The sequence below is a fragment of the Seriola aureovittata genome, chromosome 11, assembly GCF_021018895.1.
Source record: "Seriola aureovittata isolate HTS-2021-v1 ecotype China chromosome 11, ASM2101889v1, whole genome shotgun sequence".
Classification (NCBI taxonomy): domain Eukaryota; kingdom Metazoa; phylum Chordata; class Actinopteri; order Carangiformes; family Carangidae; genus Seriola; species Seriola aureovittata.
In genome coordinates this window covers 2,066,021-2,089,783 of record NC_079374.1, presented here as the reverse complement: position 1 = coordinate 2,089,783, position 23,763 = coordinate 2,066,021, and the positions used below count along the sequence as shown (strand labels likewise).

The 23,763-nt window shown below is 38.6% G+C and overlaps 1 protein-coding gene and 1 long non-coding RNA gene across 3 annotated transcripts in view; one reads left to right on the top strand and one right to left on the bottom strand.

Annotated features, from left to right (window-relative positions):
* The window catches only part of lrch1 (leucine-rich repeats and calponin homology (CH) domain containing 1), a 313,647-nt gene that overhangs the window by 271,951 nt on the left and 17,933 nt on the right, over window positions 1-23,763 (top strand). The window lies entirely within an intron of this gene.
* LOC130177968 (uncharacterized) lies at window positions 991-17,261 on the bottom strand. Of its 2 annotated transcripts, XR_008829094.1 has the most exons (4): window positions 14,764-17,261; window positions 12,797-12,895; window positions 12,455-12,559; window positions 991-4,534 (listed from the first exon to the last, which is right to left on the bottom strand). It is a non-coding gene; the product is annotated as an uncharacterized LOC130177968 (long non-coding RNA). The 2 variants fall into 2 exon arrangements; XR_008829093.1 differs by lacking the exon at window positions 12,455-12,559.

Here is a 23,763-nt window from a genome sequence, read left to right as displayed (position 1 = left end):
TAAAAACATCAAAAAACGTCATAGTATAATAAGGCATAAAAACGTCATTGTATAATAAGGCATAAAAACATCAAAAAACGTCATAGTATAGTTAGACATAAAATGTCAAAAACTGTCATAGTGTAATAAGGCTTAAAAACGTCAAAAAACGTCATACTATAAGGAGGCATGAAAACATCATAGTATAATGAGGCATAAAAACATTAAAAAAATGTCATAGTATAGTAAGGCATAAAAACGTCAAAAAACATAGAATAATAAAGCATAAAACGTCAAAAAATGTCATAGTACAATGAGGCATCAAAATGTCAAAAAACGTCATAGTATAGTAAGGCATAAAAACGTCATAGTATAATAAGGCATGAAAACATTAAAAAAACGTCATAGTATAGTAAGACATAAAATGTCAAAAACTGTCATAGTATAATAAGGCTTAAAAATGTCATATTGTAGTAAGGCATAAAAACATCAAAAAACTTCATAATATAATGAGGCATAAAAACGTCATAGTATAATAAGGCATAAAAACATCAAAAAACGCCATAGTATAGTAAGGCATAAAACGTCAAAAAACTTCATAGTATAATGAGGCCTAAAAATGTCATAGTATAATAAGGCATAAAAACATCAAAAAACGTCATAGTATAGTAAGGCATAAAGCATCAAAAAACTTCATAGTATAATAATGCATAAAAACGTAATAATACGCCATAATACAATAAGGCATAAAAATGTCAAAAAACGTCATAGAATAATGAAGCATAAAGATGTCAAAAATTTTCATGATAAAATGAGGCATAAAAACGTCAAAAAACGTCATAGTATAGTAAGGCATTAAAACGTCATAGTATAATAAGGCATAAAAGAGTCATAGTATAATAAGGCATGAAAACATCAAAAAACGTCATATTATAGTAAGGCATAAAATGTCAAAAACTGTCATAGTATAATAAGGCTTAAAAACGTCATATTGTAGTAAAGCATAAAAACGTCAAAAAACGTCATAGTATAATAAAGCATACAAACGTAAAAAAAAGTCATAGTATAATAAGGCATAAAAACGTCATAGTATAATAAGGCATGAAAACATAATAATACGCCATTATACAATAAGGCATAAAAACGTAAAAAAAATGTCATAGAATAATGAGTCATAAAGATGTCAAAAAATTTCATAATAAAATGAGGCATAAAAACGTCAAGAAATGTCATAGTATAATAAGGAATAAAAACATCAAAAACGTTATAGTATAATAAGGCATAAAACAGGTCAATAAACATCATAGTATAATAAGGCATAAAAACGTCATAGTATAGTATCGCTTAAAAACATCAAAAACGGCATACTATAATGAGTCATGAAAACATAGTATAATAAGGCATAAAAACGTTGAAAAATGTCATAGTATAGTAAGGCATAAAAACATCAAAAAATGTTATCGTATAATGAGGCATAAAAACATCAAAAAACATCATAGTATGATAAGGCATAAAAATGTCAAAAAACGTCATACTATAGTAAGGCATAAAAACGTCATAGTATAATAAGGAATAAAAATGTCAAAAAACGTCATAGTATAATAAGGCATAAAAACATTATAAAACATCAAAGTATAGTAAGTAAAAAAAAAACTTCAAAAGGCATAGTAATAAGGCATAAAAAAGTAATAATACGCCATAATATATAAGGCATGAAAACGTCAAAAAAAGGCATAGTATAGTAAGTCACTGAAACGTAAATAAACCTTTATTATAGTAAGGCACAAAAACGTCAAAAAACTTCATGGTATAGTCAGCCATAAAAACGCCAAAGTATAGTTAGGTATAAAAACATCAAAAAACGTCATAGTATCGTAAGATATAAAAACATTTTAAAAAAAAAAACATCATACTATAGTAAGGTATAAAAACGTCAAAAAACGTTAAAGTGAAATATTTTTGTTTATTGTTTGTATTTTACTAATTTGTTAGTTCTTTTATTCCACCTGTGGACAGAACTCAGCATCAAACACACAATTGGCATATAAACAGCTGATAAAGTTGAAATGCTGATATTTAAATCAAAACCTAAAAAATAAAGGAGTCAGAAGAATCACAAACAGCAGGTTGCCACCACCGCATATATTTGTTTGACCAAAACACAGCAGCTCTTTAATGTTTTATGCAAAATGTTTACAGCCACATCTATGGAGCATCACTCAGGCGGAGTTGGTGGGGAAATGTCTCCATCTCTGATTGTTGTCAGGAAAACAACGGCGTGCAGGAGCAGACACATCCTCTGTCAACCATTAAACGCAGAATATTGTACATAAATTGTACATAATTTCAAGGAAGTCTGGCATAAAAAAACAAGTTGACGTGTGAATGACTGTGTGAGGTTGAATCACACTTTAAAGTGTCTGACAGAATAATTTATGATCTGCAGTGGAAAGTGGAGAAACAGAATATTAAACTTTACTTCGACCCCCACAGAGACTCAACATCTGAAATGAGAGACTTCATCTCGCCCCGATGGTGGCGGTTTTTCTAATAATCTGTTAAAATCTGCTGGACCATGATATTCTCTATTTTAAAGTTGGCTGAATTATTTTATACTGTCTGTCTATTACTATTACTAGAAAGTGTCATCTCTCCATTCAGCCTGTTTTTTTTTTGTTAAGGGAACAAACAAACCATCTACTTCCTTGTTTTCTGTTGCTGTATATTTTCATCTTTTATCACAGACAGAACTTGTGCTAAATTCCTGGTTTTGTCTCCTTCACAACGCCTCAAAAAATCTCCACCTTCTAGTGTCCCAGGACAGTGAGTATGAGTCGAGTGGCATTTGAATGCAGCACTGTATACGACACACCAAGTTTAATTTAGAAGTTAGTGTTCCACAGGCTCATTAAAATTTAAATGGTTCATCCTCTGGGGAGCAGGAACGTGCTCAGAGTATCTCATGATAATCTACCCACAGCTCTTGTTTACTCCTGTAAATGTTTTTGCCTGACTGTTGCTCTGGATGAAATATAAAAGAGGCATTAAAATTATTAAGTGTTCATTCTCTGGAGACCACGCTCATCTTCAGAAGATTCAGTTGAAATCCAGCCACGTACTCCGTCATGAACCTACCTGTTGGACTGACATCACCGTCCTCAGCACTCGAGGGGGACCATGCTGATCTTAATTTAGCATGTTAGTATGCTAATAAACGATAAACAGAAAGTACCGTTGGGACATGTTTTATTTACATGAACATAACTTTATTTACATGTCATGTAGAGACAAGCTGGAAATGCTGGCGTTTCAAACATGATCTAATACACATCATTTATTCATTCAGTTCAATTCAATTTCAGTTAGATTTCTAATGAAAAAGTTAAAGAATGAAATTGCTTTACAGGTAGGCTTAAAAAGACTGTAACTTCAAAGCTTTATTTCTTTCATTTTCAGCTGTTTTTGTTTGTATGAACATGAAACAATATTCTTTACAACCATAAATTGTTCTTTGATCATATTTCGAATGATTTTAACTAAAGATTTGTAAAACTTTACACACTAAAAAACATGTGGAGTAAGAACAGTTGAAAAGATCAACCCTGAGTACAGAGGGTTACAGGATCATCAGGTTATTACAGCTCCCGAACACCACAAATGTCGACCTTATGGAAGCAATAGAGGAAACGTGATCACCAAAGTTAGGATTCCTCCTCTGGGGACCATGAATACAACACATCAAGACATTTCAGTCGGGACCAAAGTGATGAACACACGGCTAGAAACAAACAAGTACAAAGAAAAACAAAAGAAGAATGTGAATGATTGATTTCCGTGTGTATTGTCATTATCAAGCCTTTCAATCAGCGTGATGAACGACGAGGTGGAGATGTAGGAATTGATCGACTCTGAAGCTCCTGTCTGCAATAAATCAGAGGCCGAGTTCGTATCCAGAACCACAGGCTGACAGATAAAAAGGCAGCGCGTCTATGAAACTAGATTACATTACACTCACACTACAGAGCAGGCAGCTGATACACGCTGAATAATCACTCATGTTTCATTTTCATAAATGTAAGAAGAAGAAGAAAAAAAACACAGCGAGAAGCCGGAATAAAAATCCCTTAATTCATATTCAGCAGGAGACGCCGGCTTGATGAATGACTGTGAACACGTCTGACCTCATGGACAGAAACTCATGAGTCATCAATGGAGCTTTGCTCTTTCCCAGAGTGCATTTTGTGGCCAAAAGTATGTGGACACCTGGACACATGAAGTTTCCGGCCACATGTGAGTCCAAATCCATGTTCATTAATGTTCTGCTGCCTCCACCCTTCTGGTTTCAGTGTTTCCTCCAGACGTTGAACCTGCTGCGGGGATTTCCTCTTAACACACGAGCATCAGTGACGTCCCAGACTGATGTTGGCGATGAGGTCTGGATCACAGGTTCGTCCCGGAGGTGTTGGATGGGGTTGAGGTCAGGACTCTCCTTCATCACCAAACTGGAAAAACCGTTTATTTATGGAGCTTGGGTTGTGCACGGGGAACAGTCATGCTGAAACAATGAAACACAAAATGTTGACATTAAGTTGGATGACTATCATCTAAAATATAATTATATGTTGTAGCTTTAAGGCTGTAAACACACTGTTGTGTAGAGTGACGGAGGTTACAGCGGACACACAGCGGGCGTCTCAGAGATTCGGCGTCTCACTTCTTTTTCACGCAAATCTGAATCTCACACAGACATAAAATATAAATATATTTCTTAACATTCATGTGGAGATTATCTATTTTCTACTGAAAATAAATCAAATTATTTTATAATGAAAACAAATCCAACATTAGAGTAACAACATTGTTCCTGGTGTAAAATTTTCCCTTCATGGAAACTAAGGTGCACTAAGTGTATGTTGATTAAATGTTAAAATAAATTAAAGGATCACTCAACAAAAATAGAAGAAAAAAATACTTGTGGACGTGATTTTACAATAAATTCTAGACGAGGCTCTGATGAAATTTTCTCAAGGGCCTCGTTAATCAACTTCTCATTTCTACGAATAAAATCAAACTGATGAGTTTCTTCATGTGCTTGAAAACATGAACCTTTAGAAACATCTCCTGAAGCAACAAACTCCAGAGGTAGACAGGTACAGCTGAGGGAAAACCTCTTCTACTGTCAGACACGTAGTCATGAATATACTGTAAACTGTCTCTCCTGAAGATGTGTTTTTCATGTAAATGATGCCATTAATGTCATTTTGTCTTGTTTCTCTGGTGCAGCACATCAGCTATTAATATTCAATTTACTTTATGAATTACTTTTTTGCTATCAGTAAATTTAATTCACGGGTGTATTTGCTGTTCAGAATTGACCTTCTCTTTGTAGTTGATAATTTGCCATTATAATTTACATGTTTATACTGATCCCAGCGCTCCACCTGCTCAGACACATCCTCATAAACTACACAAGACTGGAGCTGCACTTGTTTGTTCATTTCTGCTTCTTCAGGGAAACTCCTTTATAAAAAAAATTAAACATAAAAAGATAAAATACCTCAGCTGTTATCTTTTACCAGAGAATCAGCTGATTGTGAAATATGCCGAGTCAGAATGAACACTGTGTTACAGCGATGGTACAAACACATCGTCTCTAAGAGTAAATTAACCAGCAGCAGCTTAAGCATAATAAAGCATGACTCAGCTCCCGGCCTGCAGGAGATGTCAGTTCCAGCTGCTCCTCTGAAAGAAATGCTGGAAGTGGCCAAACAAAGGAAGGAACACCAACCTCCGAGCGGCTATTGACATGTGACGACCACTTTGTTCCCCTGAACTCACCACAAACCGGCTCAATCTTTTCACAGCAGCACAGAGTTAAACTACTTTTCCTTTAAAAATCAACTTCATAACAATATTGTGTAAAATGAATTTATATTTTCTGTTAAGTTCACGCAGTAAGTGAAAGGTTGTGGGTGATGGAGTAAGTGTTCGTCTTGTATCCAAACACCCTACAGTCACATCCTGTCTCCAGTCAGTGTTGACATTTGTATTGTCTAACCATGACGACTGTCTTTCACTTTACTTAAGTAAGTAGGTTTAGCTGCCTGAACATGAAGAGCCATGGCAGTTTCCATCCAGCTGCTGGTTTCCGTTCATCTCTGTATGAAAATCTTAAACTTTGGTTATTTGTAGTTTCTGTTTTTTAAACCTGAGCAGCTTCTTCTTCCCCCTCGGCTCATATTTTACGTTTCCAATGGAAAAAAAACAACATATTTTTATTTTTTAATTGAACTTTTCTGGCTAAAAGGGTTGTTTTGTCTTGAGATGTGACCGATTGCATCACAGCGGTGCGACCAGACTGTCCCATTTTGAAGGCTCAAATGCATCCTTCTTTTCCTGGGCTACTATCCCAAGATTCATTTCACTCTGGGCCTTAAAACCTCAAGTTTTTGTAAAAAGAAAAAAAAAAGAGATCATGTTGTCAAGGTTGCTAGGCGACAGGGGCCAGTAAAGGTAAGGGCACAGCTGGCGATGCAAAGTGAAAATCCTCCGTTGACCAGACTGTCTCGTTTTGGTTTGGCCGCGAAGGGCCACACCTTCGCCCCTGAGTCGGGACACAGCTGTAGTTTCCCTGTTACATGAGAAGCTGCAGAAGTTTTCACTGCGGTTTGACTTCTCAGGTTCGTGGTCTCTGACTGTGCTGGACCTGAGACGTATCAGCATTTCTGTGAGCTCTGTTTACAGCCGCAAATTTCCATCATTTGCTCTGGCGGTTGCTGTAATGTTCCTGAGAGCATTGTGTGTTACTATAATAACTGTCCTCGTCGTCTTAAAGCAGCACAGTGATTAATATGAAGACTTGATTTTTACTCCTGGTTTCTTCCATTTCCACACGTGAAAACATAAAAATTAAAACTTTGGAAATTTCATTCCATTTACTTGAAACATCAGAATAAAAACAACAATAATAATAATAATAATAATAATATGTTTCCTCTTTGCTGTTTTTTTTATGGAGTGAAACATTATTAAAAATATACAGTAAAATAAATCTTCCCTTGGTCATGACCTTAATTCACCCCTGGGCTCCACGTCACCACCTTCAACCACTGGTTTATCTCAGTGAACTTCAAGTCTGCATTATTTCTGTCACAGTTATCATTGAGGGTTGTTAACTGAGCAGTTTCAGTGGAAAACTCTCCTCTGCATTGCCTCATAATGATAATGTGACTTTGACACAATGCAGACTCGTGGTTTTACATGATGGATTACACATTTGAAGCATCTGGAGATTTTTTACACTGTTCAGAAAAAAGAAGAAGCCAAACTGCTGCCTGGAGCAGGAAAGAAAACGTGTCTAAAAACATGGAGGACCAGACGACACGGATCCTTTAACCAGAGACACAAAAACTGAAGGAGTCGACGAATGAAGACAGAAAATGTTTTACAACAACATGAACTTTGTGTCCGACATGATGTGTAGAGATGAGGTTGGTGTCTGCACGTCTGCGATGATTTAAACCAGTGTTGACTTTAACAGGATGATCTCAACTTTCCCTGTAAGAGTTGTGTTTCAATATAGAGGCGAAGACATGGAGGAAGATACTATAGATAAGAGAGGAAGACGATTAGTTTTATCACTTCCTCTGAAAACATTTGGGTTATCTCAGGAAAATATTTGCATTATCCTCCTGAGACTGATACTGAATGCCCTTCAGAATAAAAGCACCGTCTTCATGAATGTTAATAATACAAAAGCCGGTATATTCTGATGTTAAACTTCATCCACACACTTTCATCTTCACTTTCTGAAACTATTTTAAAAACTTAAACTTTTTGTATTTTGAGGGCTTGGAAGTCTTGCCTGCCAAACATACTTCCTTGTTATTCTATGTAAAATAAATAAATAAAAATAGAGTTTTGTTGCTTTCATACTTTTCTCAGTATTTGTCGACAAAAAATATTTTTCAGTTGTCAGAACAGCATTGGTGGAAAGTACATTCAAGTACAATTTTTAGATACTATTTAAGCTATTATATTATACTTTTTCCCTACTACATGTATCTGACAATTACCAGTTACTTTTCACATGTTTAACTCTAAATTAGTTTCAGTTCTACAAAGACATTAAATCCCTAAACGTTTCTGATGGATGTAAAAGAATCTAATTTTCCTTTCCTCTCATGAATCATCTCACGACCCCTCAGATTTATATGGTGACCCTTTGGAGGGGCCCGACCCCTAGGTTGGGAGCGACTAAAACCACAATGAAATGCTGCTGAAGCATCGATGCATTAATATGAACAACCTGACATAATGTCATATAGATTACAAACTTAATAAGTATATTTTTCTTGTGTTTTCATTGTTATATTATTGTATTTAACTGAAGTTCTTCTTCACCTCTGCAGAACAGAGTCTAGGCTTTAAAAATGGAGAAGAAGATTCAACAATAAGTGGAGATGCTCTCATTATTTTTGAATTTATTCCACCAAAGATAAGAAAATCACCGTGGGATTATATTTGTGTCGACAGCAAACTCATGACGCACCTGAACAGAAATCAATCCTATGGCAAAAAAACTCACTCTGTTAACAGAAACTAGAGAATGTCCCGGCTCCTGATAAACAGCAGGTTTCTACAGGCTGACAGACGTATGGATGAATGTGCAGACAGACGATGGTTAGAAAGTTTTATTTTCCTCACTCATTAATGAATAACTGGTTAGAGCTTCAGGAGACTAATAAGTCATTATGTCTGTTTCTAAACTGAGCAGAAACTACCAGAGCTGCAGGACCGAGAGTAAGTAAATATTCTGGATCAAAGTGATGATTCCTGGGTGGAATAAGTTTGACTGTAACAACCCTGTGGTTGTGTAAAAACTTTAATTGAGACAGAACCGCGCTGACGAACTTCTCATCACCGCGGCGGGAGCAGCTGGAGCAGCTGGAGCAGCTGGAGCGTCGGCATGAAAGGAAATCTGCTGAAAACAACATCAATATTTAAGGAGCATTTCCCTGAGCCGTCGAGTCGCACGGTTGTTGGGATGAGGAAAGTGTAAACATGGCTCGCTGAACAGCGGGTCGATGCTGACAGAAATATTAATATTTGGCTTCAAATCAACCAACCGCTGATATCTTAAATGAAGTGTTTGATCACAAACACAGGCGACAGTTTGACTCGTCAAACACAGGTAGAACTAATGAGAATAATCGCTCCCTGCAGGATCCTGGAGATGTTTTTCTTGTAATTATTGAAAATGATTGAATTTGCTTTTCAAAAACCTGAAGTGTAAAATCTGTGACCATTCATTTTTATAAATTGCAAGTCAGCAGAAAAAAACGAATAGTGATTGAGGATACTGATAATCGTGGCGTGGGCATTTCTGTCAGCAGCTGGAGCCTGTGCAGTTAGACAGGCAGGAAGTTTTCCCTCTCTGAACCGACTTAATATATTCACCTTAGTCCTTCCCTCCATGGCAAGTCAGACAAACAAGCTCTGTACATTTAACATATTAAAGTTTTGTGTTTTAGCAACTTTTTAAAAAAAAAAGGCCATTTAGATGCTTTTGCAGCACAAAAAGACAAAACGAATCCTCCTCACTGTAGTTAGAGTTTATGAAGCTTGACTTTATTTGACTTTGCCTCATAAAACTGGTTCTGAAGTGGATTATATTCATGTGGAAAAACCGCAGCGAGTGGAAAACTTGGCAAGTGTTTTTACAGGTGAAAAAAACCTTAAAAGACTGAAGAAGTGAACGCTTGGTTGAATTTGTGATAATTCTTATGATTGGAAGACTTCACATTCACAGCCTTCGGTTTGTTCAGCGATTTGAATCAGCCTGCTGCTTTACCTACTTACGACACAATCCAACAGTCAGCCGATGAGATCTGTGTGGGCGGGACTAAAAATGGGAACATCATCATGTTGCTACATTGCTAATTTGTTACCTAGCGACATCCTTTAAAGAAAAATAGTGTCCGAAAAATTTGGAAATCTGCTGCTTTTTTGAGGTGAGTGAAATTCTAGAATTCATGTATTTATATGTTAGCACTAATTAGCATTTATCTGTGTCTGCATTCACTTTACCTGCCTTGTTAGCTTAGCTCATTAACTAGAAAATGCATTAGCTTTGAGTTAGCTTTTGAGCAAGATGCTGAGGCGCCAAGCTGTGCTAACAATGCTAACAGGAGCGTATGCTAGTCACAGATATTAAACTGGCATTCACCAAAGTCACAGAGGCTATGTCCATCTTTAGATACAGTCAGTAAGTATGGTGTTTGTTTCAGTTAATGAAACGTCTCCAAATGAACGCAAGAGGAAATTCCCATGTTGCAAATTAAAGTTGTTGTTTTGATTTGGTGGAACGGGCATCAGGAAGTCCAGCTAGAGGAACAGATCTGTGAGTCTGAAGCCAAAACACTACGAGGCAGTAAAGAGATTCATGAGGACACATTGTCCTGCTCTGGAAAGTTGCCACGATCTTGAGGTGCACTGTGGAAATACAGTGTTCTTGTTACAAAATAAAAATACCAGGAATGTGAGTTGCACTTTATTTTAACTGTTTTGTGAGACGACTCTGCATGTTTGTTTTTTTTGTTGTGTTTTCTTCTAGAGCCCAGTTCTGCGATGGCGTCCTGCTGCATCATTGCAGTGTTCACATTCAAATTATGAGGGAACATTATATTTCTATGCAATGTTATTGTCTGTCTGAAAGCCCAAACATATAACTGGCTGCAGCCTTTCTCTGGGCAGAGATACAACTAATAACATTAACAACTACTGAGCCTACAGGTACAACACCTGCCCCTGTCACCTGGATGGAAAGCAGCCAATATTAATCCTCTGAAGCCTGAGGGTATATAAGATAATAACAATTTTCAGGCCCCTTTGTGACTCTGTTTGCAAAGATCATTTGGCCCAAATGCTGAAAAATTGAAGCCCAGTTTTTTGAGATGCTTGTGAAAACAAACCTTTGCTGATGCGGATGAAATGTTTTGGTGCTCGAAATGTGAAATGTGAGTGAAATAGTAAATGAATTTATAATAAATGCCTAAAATGAAAAGTGTTGTCTACTCTAACCAAATATTAGAGGCCTTCTAGCTCCGGCTTTAGACATATACAATCTTGCAAGAATATGAAACGGGAAGTGGAGAGTTTACAGATTCTAACAACATTTAAACCGTGTTTCTACGCTGTTTTATCAGAGAGATATAAATGGAAAAATCCGTCGACCTCAGACGGTTAATTAATGTCTGCTGTGAGACGAGGTCTCAGTGGCAGCATCTTAAAAACAGAAAACCATCCAGCATTCAAAGCGTTTCCTTTCGTCCTGTAACGTGACTGATCACGAGTCTCGCTCCAGGTCGTCCTCGCGCCTCCGTCTTCTCTGGCGAGCTGTTAAAGATGATGACGATAAGAGATTCCACCATGTTGAAGGTCAACATGAACAAGGCATCGTGTCTATCGTCAGAGTTCATCACTTCAGGAACCCGCAGGCGTTCAAATCACAGCCTCACATTATTATGATAATTATGATTACATGGTTTTTCAGCAGTTTAGCCTTTGTTGTATTGCATGAAGTGATGTTGAACGTTTCTGTGCCTTTAAAAATAAATAAATAAATGCTTACACTGCTGCAACATGTCAAAAATACCAATTATGAAGCAGCTGCAGCCAAGTGGTTGTGAAAGTCAGAGATAAGAGCTGGAGCTCAATATTATAAAAACACTGATAATGGGTCGAAAAGATTAAATCAGCCAAATCATTCTTTACCTCCACTTTGACTGAAGGAGGGAAAAACAAATATAAAACAATCATTTCTTGTTTTGTGGGGGCTGAAAACAGCTGGTACCTCGTGCACCAAGAACCTGTACGAACAGATTTATTCATAGTGAATAAATAATAATAAATAATTTATAAGTGAATTTTAGAGATTTTGTCACATTCATAAGTATTTAGAGTTTATGAACAAAAGTAGATACATACAAAGTGTTTTTAGTGGTTCTGACTTAAAGAACCATAAAGTCTTAATCTGAATAAATTGGAGTTTATTTATGAAACTGAAATTCACAAAAATAATAAATAATACTGAAATACTCTTGATGCAAACTCATTATTCTGTTTACCTGCTCGGCTTCATCATGACCTGCCAATTCACTAAGTTTAAAATGGTGGGTTTATTATGTCTCCACAGTCACAGCTGGAGGCCATATTGTTTCCTCTCTCTCCTCCTCTCTGTAAAAGGAGTCAATCGCTTTTTTTTTTTAGCAGGTGTAAAATTTTGCTAATATTGGTGTAGAAAGAGTTTCATTGTTTCGGCTCCTCTAACGCTGTCGCTGCTTAACTTTTGTCTGCTGTTTTCCACCAACAGGACTTGAAACTCTACAGTGTGAAATTCTTGTTATTTGCTAACGTGAATGAAACACAGCTGAAGACAGACCAAAGCCAATAATCGAATCAGGTGAATGTGTACCTCCACATGTGCAGGTTGTGCTCTCCGGGCTGAAGTTTGTGCAGATTGTGACAGTTTGGTGAATCCACCTTGTAACACTCATGGAGAAAAATAAGGGTTTAGGATCTGTAGGGTATGAAAACAAAAATGTTTTCTATATATTTTAATTTCCTGAGAGAGATCAGAGCTGTGATTCAGTGTTTTATTCGCTGGTCTGATCTCTTTGGGTCTGGAGGCTAAGTTTTTATAATCCTCTCTCTGTCTCTCACCTCCTTTGTAATCTTGCAGTTTTTGTTTTTTTTTACTTCCCAAATAGTTTGTAGCTCATACATACAACATTAACTCGCCTCTGGTGTGACTTACCAAACACACTCCTTCAGTCTTCAGCTTGATGATTGATATTCTCTCTCCAGCATCAGACAGCAGACAGAAAACACCTGCCGCTTACAGCCAAACATCCACCTGAAAGAGCAGTAAAACATTTCTCTCGCTTGGCATCAACTCCAGGTCGTCATTTTTCAGCCGTGGCAGCAGCACATTAAACGCTTCTCACAGAGGAGCAGGAGGAGGCTTCATTATTTTATTTATAGAGTATACAATAAACTTTCCCTTCTCCACAATTAACCCCTTAACATCCAGTCCACTCAGTGTTTCCACCTTGAACTGCAGTGAACCAACGACTCATAAAAACAGATTCAGGGCAACAACCCTAAGGAACCAATCCTGTCAACTTGTTGACACGTGGGGGCGGGGCTAAATAAACCTGAAACCATGTCAGTAGAAAGGGCTACAGTTAGCATTAGCACAACCACTAATACTATGTCAGCCACTGCCAGTTACAAGCTAACAAACAACATAAACAAATAAAAGATGTTAACTGCGCCAATTGTTCTGAACAGATTCTAACAACACTCACTGTTCTGAAAAGATGCTAACTATACTAGTCATTCTGAAAAGATGCTAACTAGCTAACTGTTCTGACCCGTCTGCTAGTCTCTGGTTCTGGTCTCAGACTCCTCCTCTGAGTCTGGGTCTGACTGAGGCTCAAATATGTGGCTGAGTCTCTCTGATGTTTCCTCCTCTAACCATCTTGATACTCTCTACTCTTTCACCTGTCCACCTGGAGCAGGCAGGTGGTGGGCGGGGCTCAAGGCCTGATCCAGATTTCTCAAACAGGAAGTAAGCGGAGATGAGCTTCAGACCCAGTTTTTTATGAGTGAAAACCATGTTAAACTAAATATGAATCATAGCAGTGGATTTTAAAACATGTCGAGGAACATTAAGGTGAGAAAAATCATGTTACTCCACACTGTCTGACAGTATCATATATCAGCTCGTTCCTCTTCACTGATTCCATCTTTTTTTATTTCTGCACCGGTCAATTAGATAGAAAAAATCTTGATGTCCTGTGCATCATTTCACCAAAATTCAGCCTGTCAGAAACTAGATACTTTCAGAAACTTTGGGATCTTCACCCTCTAGAATTTAAAATAAATTCACTGTTTTGTGCAACTAACCCACCAGCTGGCAGCAAAATGAAACGCAATAACATAATATGGGGCACAATATAAGAACTACAGTATTTAAGGAAGTAAATAAAATTAGGACACATCAGCTGTGCCCCAATTCAGGGGCCACATCCTTCGGGGGATGAAGACCAACTGTGTCACAGAGGCGTGACTAGACTGACCCATTTCAAAGGCTCCTTCAGATTTGGCCAAGAAATGCAACCTTTTTTTTTCCTTGGCAACAAACGCTCCAACATATCCCAAGATTCATTGCACGCCAGTAATGAAAGCAAACAACACCTTCAAGTAGCCCAAGTATTATAATCTTAGATGTAAGTATTCAGTTTCAGCTCAGTTGAACCACTAGCAGTACAACTGTTTAAAAAAGGCCCTAAAGGAACTACTTTTCAGTTATGCTAATGCTATATAGCTAACGTTAGCATTAACAGCTGTTTACTTACTAGTCTAGAAGAAACATTGTGAGTTCAGCATCAAACTTCACCAACAGCTGTCTCCAGAGATGGAAAGTAACATCAATGTCAACTCTTTTCTGTATTACGTTTATTCTCCTATTGAAGTTAGCATGCTAACCAGCTAGCCTCAGCCCATCTTGTCACTTTCCGATAGTGGATAGCAACTCACTGTGGCCCCGAGAACGTATAATAACCTCTTGTCTTGTAAACACAACGATGGCCAAAGCTCTTGTCAAACGACAATCTCCACCACCTGCTCCCGACAACAAACCCCGTTCAGTGTTAATAAAAAACTTACAAATAGCCCTATTTAAAACCTCAGGTTTTTGTAAAGAAAAAAGTTACCTACTGTCAATGTTGCTAGGCAACAGGAGCAGCACTTTCTGATGTAAGGGCCGGCACAGCTCGTGATGCACAGTGGAAATCCTTCGTAAACCAGACCGTGTCATTTTGGGTTCAGCTTTCGCGGTCCACAGCGTGCCCTCCGAAGGATGCAGCCCCTGAATTAGGACACGGCTAAAGACATAAAATTGCATTATGGGTGTTGCTCAAATTCGTATCTGAAACTTGAATTATTAAAGAAACGACAGCCCTCTTCACCGCTCACTTTTCTTTTTTTTTTCGTTAATTAATCAGGTGTGTTTCTACCAGTGTAATCCAAAATTAATTCCAGTTTTATGTTGTAAGTTTTGTCATGTTTTTTTTTCTTTCTCCATCTTGCGATATAAACCCTGGGAAGACGTTATATTTTCCTGTCACTGCAGCGTCGGTACAAGAAAAGTGAAGGTAGGAAATGAAAAAACCTTTAAAAGGGGAAAAATATTGAAATCACATTCATTGTTGGCAGGTGGGTGTGAAAGCAGCGGTGTGACGAGAGACTGAATATCTCACCTCAGCATCAACCCGACGTGTCTGCTTCATGATTTCCTCCTCAGCTGTACAAAGGAAACAAACACATCATCTGTTTGAAGGATGGCGAACACATCCTGAGGAGCTGAGGCCCATTTTCATTACATCTGCACACTTACTGCTCGGCCTTATCAAATTTCCACGAGACAGGAAGTGAATTACCGATTCAATCAGCTTTACTTATGATTCTATTTCTGTCCATCTCATGTGGGACTTGGGTGTATAAGAGAAAGACCATAAATATTTGATGAAAGAGGAGATTAATGAGAAAAATCCTCTGTATTCTTGCAGAGATCAAGTATGAAACAGATGAACTGGTGGCATGTTAACGTCACAGATGTTGTCCTCCGTCATGAAGACGTGCTGTCATCTATTCCCATCAGAGACTCTTCTCACAGAAGGGTCTGATGTAAAATATCAATCTGCTTTTGGATCCAAGTGTTTTGACGGATCTCCTGTATCCATCACATCCTCATTACAGCCCACTACTCCGAAGAAGCACTTCATTCTCTGGTGACATGACAGACGTCTGCAGCTCATGGGGCACCAAAAGCAGCAGAAAGTCTCAGAGGGACCCAGAGTTAAGTCTCTGTATTTATTTACCGTTTTATTTGGTAATCTACGGAGGCCCGGAGAGCTCAGTGCACTGCAACGTAAGAATACACATGCAAATAAACACACAGGCTGCAAATTCAGTCCTACAACACAATGGAAGTGTTGCTTAATTCTGATAGAGAGAGAGAGAGAGAGAGAGAGAGAGAGAGAGAGATGATGATATGGCACAAAGGGCCACAGGTTGGACTCGAACCCAGCGGTTAGGATTACGCCTTCATGGTACCCGCCACCCTCGTGCTTGTGTCCACTGGAAACGCTTCTGATTTTTTCTGAATTAGCAACAGTATTGGCTGACACAGTTCATGATACAAAGTGGAAATCCTTTGTAGACCAGATCATCTCACTTCGAATTGGCGTCCGCGGTCGACAACCGCTACGACGAGCCACACCTTCATAGACCACGCCACTCGACTCTGCTCCGGTGTCAGATTGTCCTACCTGTTTGTTAATCTTTCCAGCCATTCCTCTTACTAGTAAGTATTCCTCAGGTGTGACCTTTCACCTGCTCCTCACCTGTGTTGTTGTCTAAGCTGACTGACGTCCTGTGTTTGACCTCAGGCTGCAGAGCTTTCCTGTGTGATCGAACCCTCTCCTGTGTGATCCCGGTATTTGAGTCAATTCCCCGGTTTATGATTTTTACAGACACAGAGTTTCTGTTCTTCACTCCTCTGAACAGAACAGAAACATCACACACACACACACACACACACACACACACACACACACACACACACACACACTACTCAGACACAAGAGTGCTATTGATTTTCCAATCTAACTTTTGGAAAGAAAGAAACTTGCCTGCTGAACTGTTCCATCAGGACAGCATGCATGTTTCCAGGGGACACTAAAAACTGCCGAACACCCACATAAACATGTTACTAAAAAACAAACACCAGGCTACTTACTTTCAAAATGAAAACAATCAGGATCTTAAAACTAACTTAACTCACTGTTCAGTTAACAAACAGAACAGAAGACCTGTTTTAAAAATTTGGTTTCAATGGTTTATCATTGCTTGACAAGAGCTTCAGCAATCGTTACGTTTACATGACAACAGGTTATAATCCGTTCTCTGAGCAGCTACGTCTTCAGGGCAGACTGGAGCTACAGCGCGTCACTATCCAAAAGTGACGAGACAGGGTGGGGCTAGCTGGTTAGCATGCTAACTTCAGTGGTAAGGAAAGACGGGATAGAAACAAGAGTTAACATTAGTGTTTGTCTCCACCTCTGGAGACAGCTGTTGGCGAGTAAAGGAATGAAGTCTGATGTTGAACTTACAACATTTCTTCCTGACTGGCAAAGAAAACGGCAGCTAATGCTAATGTTAGCTATGTAGCCACAGCAAAACGTATTGCCACCTCAACATTTATAGTTTAACCAAATATCATTTCACTTTGCCATAAATGTCAGGCCAGAGTTAATGTTATAACCCTTTGATGATCTACACTGAGAAGGGTGTTATGGGTAAATGTAGGGGAGCACCTCCCTAATCTAAATATCCAGCTGTGTTTGGAACAACACCCACGTATTTTGCTCCTGTGCTCAGAGAAGCATTTGGGATTTTCTCTTTTGTCTTGGTGTTTCAGGTCGGTTAATGATGTCTATATTATTATTGTTGTTGTACGGCTGTTTTTATGTTGCCTTCTTAACCAGATCTTGTAAGAGGATTTAATCTAATTTAGACTTTAACTGATTGAGTAAAAGAAAAGATAAAGGTGTGTTGGTTTGGTTGAGATGAGGTTTTCATATAAAAATATGCAGTTTGTATCTGTGCAGATTTGACACTCGCACTGTCTCCATCCTGTTTTTCACCCTGATGGGTGTAATTTCTGTGCAGCTGCGCCTCCCTGTTCATCACCAACAGGGATTAAGTTTGGGTGATGAAACAAACACAGTTAATTTAGTTCCCATTCAGCAGCAAACTAAATGACTGTATTCACAATCCAATTATTATGATCCTCAGTGTGGCGAGACCTCTTCCTCCCTTTCAGTTTGATGGGATTAGTCACGCCATCAGCCGAAATAAAGCACAGACACACTGAGTGTCAACGATGAGACCGACGCTTCATTCACATCCGAACAGACGGATTAATGACTGGCGGGCGGCCAGCTCTCTGAAGGCCAGTGGTCTTCTTCATTTAAACTCCTCTTCCTCACATATCGGTCATCGGATGTTTTCTTTACAGGCAGGTATTTAATTTTCCAGACCTCCGCCCTGCAGCACCACGGTAATAAAGCAGGTTAACGGATGGAGCTGAGGACTGTTGCCTTGATTTCAAGGGTGTAAGAGTCGGTTTACGACTGTCAGGCTTCAAGTTATTGTTTGGGGAGAGAGAGGGCAGAAAACATCTATAATGCTCTAACTACAGCTGAAAAAAATGACCACAGGGTTTAATTAACTCCTCTCTGGCATTACAAGCTTCACACAGAAAAGATTTATTGCAGAGCTGTTGTACAGGATTGGATTAAATGGTACATCTGTTCCATTAAACTCCATTAACTCTGAGTTTATTAAATAAAAATGCATTTATAAAAGTGTGTGGACACCTGAGTACTGCAGGACTACAGTAAGTGATAGATACAACACATCACCCTGACACCATGGGATTTCCTCCTCAGTCTTTCCATCAGATGTGGAACCTGGTTTCAGGGATATTCTCATTCAAACAGGTGCAACACTGTCAGTGATCAGGTCTGACTCACAGCGTGCCACATTCGTCCCAAAGTAATCATTGTAATTTAAAAAGCCTAAAACATAAAAAATACTCTCAAACCAAAAGTCTCCACATACTTATATATAAAGTATAAATTTACTTAAATATAAAGTGTTTATTCAAAATGGTAGTAATGTAAGTGCTGCTGTTACTGAAGATTTAAATGTTAATGGCTGAATGTCTCTTAAAGACAAAGAAGCTGGTTTTACGTCGTCAACATTGGACACAGTCTCTCTCTGTGAACTAGACAGCCCTTCACGATAAAATGTCTTTGGTAATTTCAATCCCAGGCAGAAAAAACAACTCCTAGAACGACTCTGTTGTCATAGTAACACGACTAAGTGTTAAGTCATGCTAGCAGTGCTAGAGGCTTGGGACAGCTGTCTCTTAAGCTAAATGCTAACATCAATATGTTAACATGCTCACAGTAACAATGCTAATAGGACCTATGCTATGATGTTTAGCAGGTGTAATGTTCACCATGTTCACCATCTTATTTTAGCATATTAGCATGCTAGCATTTGCTAATAAGGTAGAGCAGAGGCTGATGGGAAACATTAATTTCAGGACAAGCCGTCCAACAGTTGTTGAGATATTTCAGCAGTTGAAAATAATTCCTAACTTCCACATTTCTACATCACGCTAACAGGAAGGCGCCCTCTGCTGGTACAAAGCTAATGCTATCACTCCAGTTAGCACCAGACCAGTAAACTACACATGTAGCTAAAGATGATTTACAGGTTTTTATTTTCTTGTATGGAAGAATTTCTTCATTTTAACGATCATGTGACCTCATATCATTATTTTCTGACCGTGACTCCAACAGAAATGGATTTTCTCAAACGTTGTTGGGCATTTCTACGTTCAAACCAAAAGGAAAAACATCAAAGAGGAAAATGACACATCTGAAGCAGCTCACATATTCCTGAAGGGAACATCAAACATGCTGCAGAGAGTGTTTTCCTGTTTAGCTGCACTACACCTGGATGAGATTTCGAAGGAAATCACATACGCTGCCTTTGTGCTCCAGCTACTTCACAGCTTTCTTTTAAAGGGATTCGCGACTGACAAAGGGCTTTTCAGAGTCCTCTCCTCTGCTCGAGCCATTGAGTCTCTGAGTGAAGAGGGAACAGGCCTTTCAGAGGGAAGATGTTTGCTCACTGGAGCTGAACGAGCTGCTGCAGCCTCCTTTTTTATCTCGACTCAGCTGTTAAGGTGCCACCTGAGTCGATATTCAGCCCGCTGGCTGAATGTGGCTTTGAGGGCATTTCCCTTTGATCGTGCATTATAAACCTGACACTCTCTGAGACCTTTCCCTGTTTTCCTTCTCATGGCAAAGAGAGTCATTTAAAGTTTAGCAAAGCTTTCTGTTCTGTTGGCCTTTCACGTCAGAGGAAATGTTCTGCTGCTCAGATGTCTGCCGGGCCTCCTCCGGCAGCTTCAACACGATTAAACGGTTTCTATGGGGCAGGTGACCTCCTGCGTCAGGAGACTGATGGAGAACAGGTGAATTATAGATTCAGGAACCTGGTATTTGTTGTGATCATTAATGTTATTCATTACACCTGAGTCAAAGTGTCTGCCAGGAGACAGATCTACGAAAGAACAGGGCTGCAAAACTAACCATTTATTTTACTGGGTGTGTGTGTGTGTGCGTGTGTGTGTGTGTGTGTGTGTGTGTGTGTGTGTGTGTGTGTGTAATTTACAATAGAAAACGCTTCCTTGATTAAGAAAAACTATATATAGTGCAGCAGATGAGCTTGTATATAGAAGGTTATTGTGCATGTTATGACTAAAGCATGAACATTTCTCCAGTGTTTCTATAAACCAGGGAGTTTTATTTTCAGACGTGGAGGAATTTCAGATTTGACCACTGGGACAGAGCGGAGCCCCCTGGAGTAATGAGTGTGGTCCAGACCAAACTAGCATGTTTGCTAATGTGCTGGCTAGTCATGTAATTCCATAGAACACACAGCAGAAGTTATCAATGTTGTTAACAAGCTATAGCTAGCTTAACACCTGGAAATGTTGGGGTCTACAATCCCACTGCAAAACTGGTGCTCTAAGCAAAATTATGTCACAGCAGCATCTTTATTAGAAGAAAAATGCATTTTTGGCAAAGATACACATGATAATAATGGAGAAATGGAGCAAATTGCTGCCATGTGTGAAATAAAACTTTGGGGTGTGTAGATTATATGCTGAAATTTTCAAGCTTTAGTCATAAAATGCACAGCTGGTTCGTCTATCTGCCCCAGTAAGTAGTAAGTCTCAGTGTATTGTAAGTGCTCCTCCTCTTCCCTGCATTCCCGAGCAGTAAGGAAAACAAAGCAGCTCTGTAGACTCCAGCTCGCCACTCCGATGACCAGTGGTTGAAATATGATCACTCAGTCAGTCAGTGATATTCAAAGGCAAAAATGTAAAAGACTGGACTCAAACTTTTGTTTTGCTCTGTATAAAAGTTGAATGTTTTCGCCATGATGACTCTCACACCTGCTGCAGGAAATGCCATTAGAGCTTGGAAACAGACCGTTTCATCCTCAGCAGCGGTTCTAATGTTTAGCATTCATAATGTTTTCAGTGGGTGAAACTTCCACTTTACTCCATCACATATTGAAATTGTTTTCATTTCTTTTATTTTTTTTACATGTTTGTCTAGTTCCCAGGCTACATCCCTGTTTCTCCTCTGTTTGCTGCTGCACCAGCCTTATTTCCACACTGGATCAATGAAATCAATTAACATGTCAGCTGATGAGTCTGCCAGAACACACTGTATGGTAAATACAAGATTTTTAAAACAGTGATCTGAGGCTCAGCCTTTGATCGAGGCCCCGCTGCCACTTTGAATTGATTAAGTTGGCAGAGGTGAAGCCTCCTCCAGCTGCTGACACAGGCCTGCGTCTGCTGGCAAACACTGTCAATCAGAATTATTGTCTTAATTATAATGAGTTTGGCCAGACTTCACAGGCCGTCACCAGCTAATTTGACCCTGTGAATTCAGAACAGGAAGCTCAGTGAGTCGTGTTGGTTGGGGACACTCTGCTGAGTCACACTCTTACTCTAACAAATGGGTGACAGTCACTTACTGTGGAATCAATCATGTTTAATCTGATAAACGGGGTAATTATTAGTATATATTACACTTGGTGTGGAGATTGTACTTTAGTGCCTCCCAGTGGCCGTTTAAACAAAAAGCTCACTGCCATCAGATTAAACTGAAAGATGCTGTAATCACATACAACATCTTCACATTTATACCTGCACCAACTGACAGCTGCTGCTTTGAGAGTGAACTGAAACCAAAACAATGAGCTGAAAGGTGAGAAAACCCACTTTAGAGTCAGGTGATGATTCTCACTACAAGTTGATTCAGTGCTAATGTAACTAGAATCACCGTCTCGTGGTCGTTTCATCCACCAGGCAGCCAAGTTACAGGAAGCAGCCTCTCCTTCCTGAGTTACAGCGTTGAATAACGACCAGAAGTGATTTTACAGAACATTATGATGTCACAGTGAAGTTGACCTTTGACCACTTAGATATAAAATGTCATCAACTCATTTTATCCTTTTTGTGTCATAATTAGTAAATGAATTCATGAGTTGCTCGTTAAACAGCTGAAAACCTGTTTATTTAACTTGGCTTTTAATGAATTCTCTCATATTTTACTTTTCTTACTGGTTTCTTATTTTATTTTCATGTTAATATTTTATCATCTACTGTCTTTATATCGTCATTGTCCTTCAGTCTGCCCTTATTTTGTTGTACTATTTGATTTTTTTTCTCTTGTAAAGCACTTTGAGCTGCATGTCTTCTATGAAAACTGCTATATAAATAAAGCCTTATTATTATCATTATTATTATTATTATTATTATTAAAGTGTCTTCATGTGTAAAAATTAGTTCATTGCTCCTTTAATATTTACCTGTGTCCTTTTTTTGCTCTCTGCATGAAACAGAAGAACGATGCCTCTGGTCCAGTTTTGGCCGAAGACCTTTTGTCGCCTTTTCTCCACGTTTTCTGTCTCAAATAAAGAATAAAATACAGAAAAATTAAATAAAATTTCTACATACTGTGGATGAAATATAGTGCAATTGATCATGAATAATAATCACCTTCCACCTTGTTTAAACTGAAGTATGATGTGAGGATTCCTCTGCAGTGACAGCTGCGTCGCTGCTCTGGACTGGAGGTTGTGTTGTTTCAGTCTGGTCTTGTGTTAATCAGGAGCTGATTGACTGTGATTGAAGACACTTGTAGTTTCTCTAAACTGAACTAATCAGTGGAGAAACAGCAGCAGCAGCAGAGTGAGTCAGTGAGACTGAAACGGCTTGGGACTGTTTAATTTGACACAACAAAGACGCTGTATAATAATAACGAAATGTCACCTGCTCATGCATTGCTGTTTATTATTTCATTATCATTAATGGGTTTTCTTTATCTGAAACAAGGCTCTAATGACAGAGGCTGGTGCATGTTGTTCAGATTATAAACCCCCTGAGGAAAATTAGTGATTTGTATTATTGCGATAAATAAAACTTTGCTTGACTTGATTATAATAAATAAATTCAATAATTTTGAGCTGTGTTTCGCAGGTTATTTAGAACTGCAATAAATAAGTCAAACTTACTAGTTTTTTCTAAAACTTAAAGGTTTGATTACATCTGCAGGGTAAACAAGCTTGTATTTTCAATTATGACCAAGATGAGAATATAATGAAACATTATTTTGCACCCATACCTCACACTCTGTAATAGCTCTGAAACTAATGTGTATTTTCCTTATCAATTACTCTTTTGTTGATCCTTCATTTAGTGTAATTACATTCAAACTTGCCACAGGCCAAAATAACACTTAAAAATCAGCTGATTTGTTTGTCCATCAGTCCAAAAGACAAAGATATTTCATAAACTATCATACATGTGATAAAACCAGAACACGCGCCATGTTTTACTGCATGTTTGCATCTAGAATCAAAATGATCTGCTGCTCTCTGCTGGTGTTTATCTACACTGCAGCCACTGACAGAGGATTTCTGTCCCCTGGTTTGTTGAAACTGCTTTTAACTGTCAACTGAAATACAGCGTGTCAGTGGAATTTGCAGTTGTAC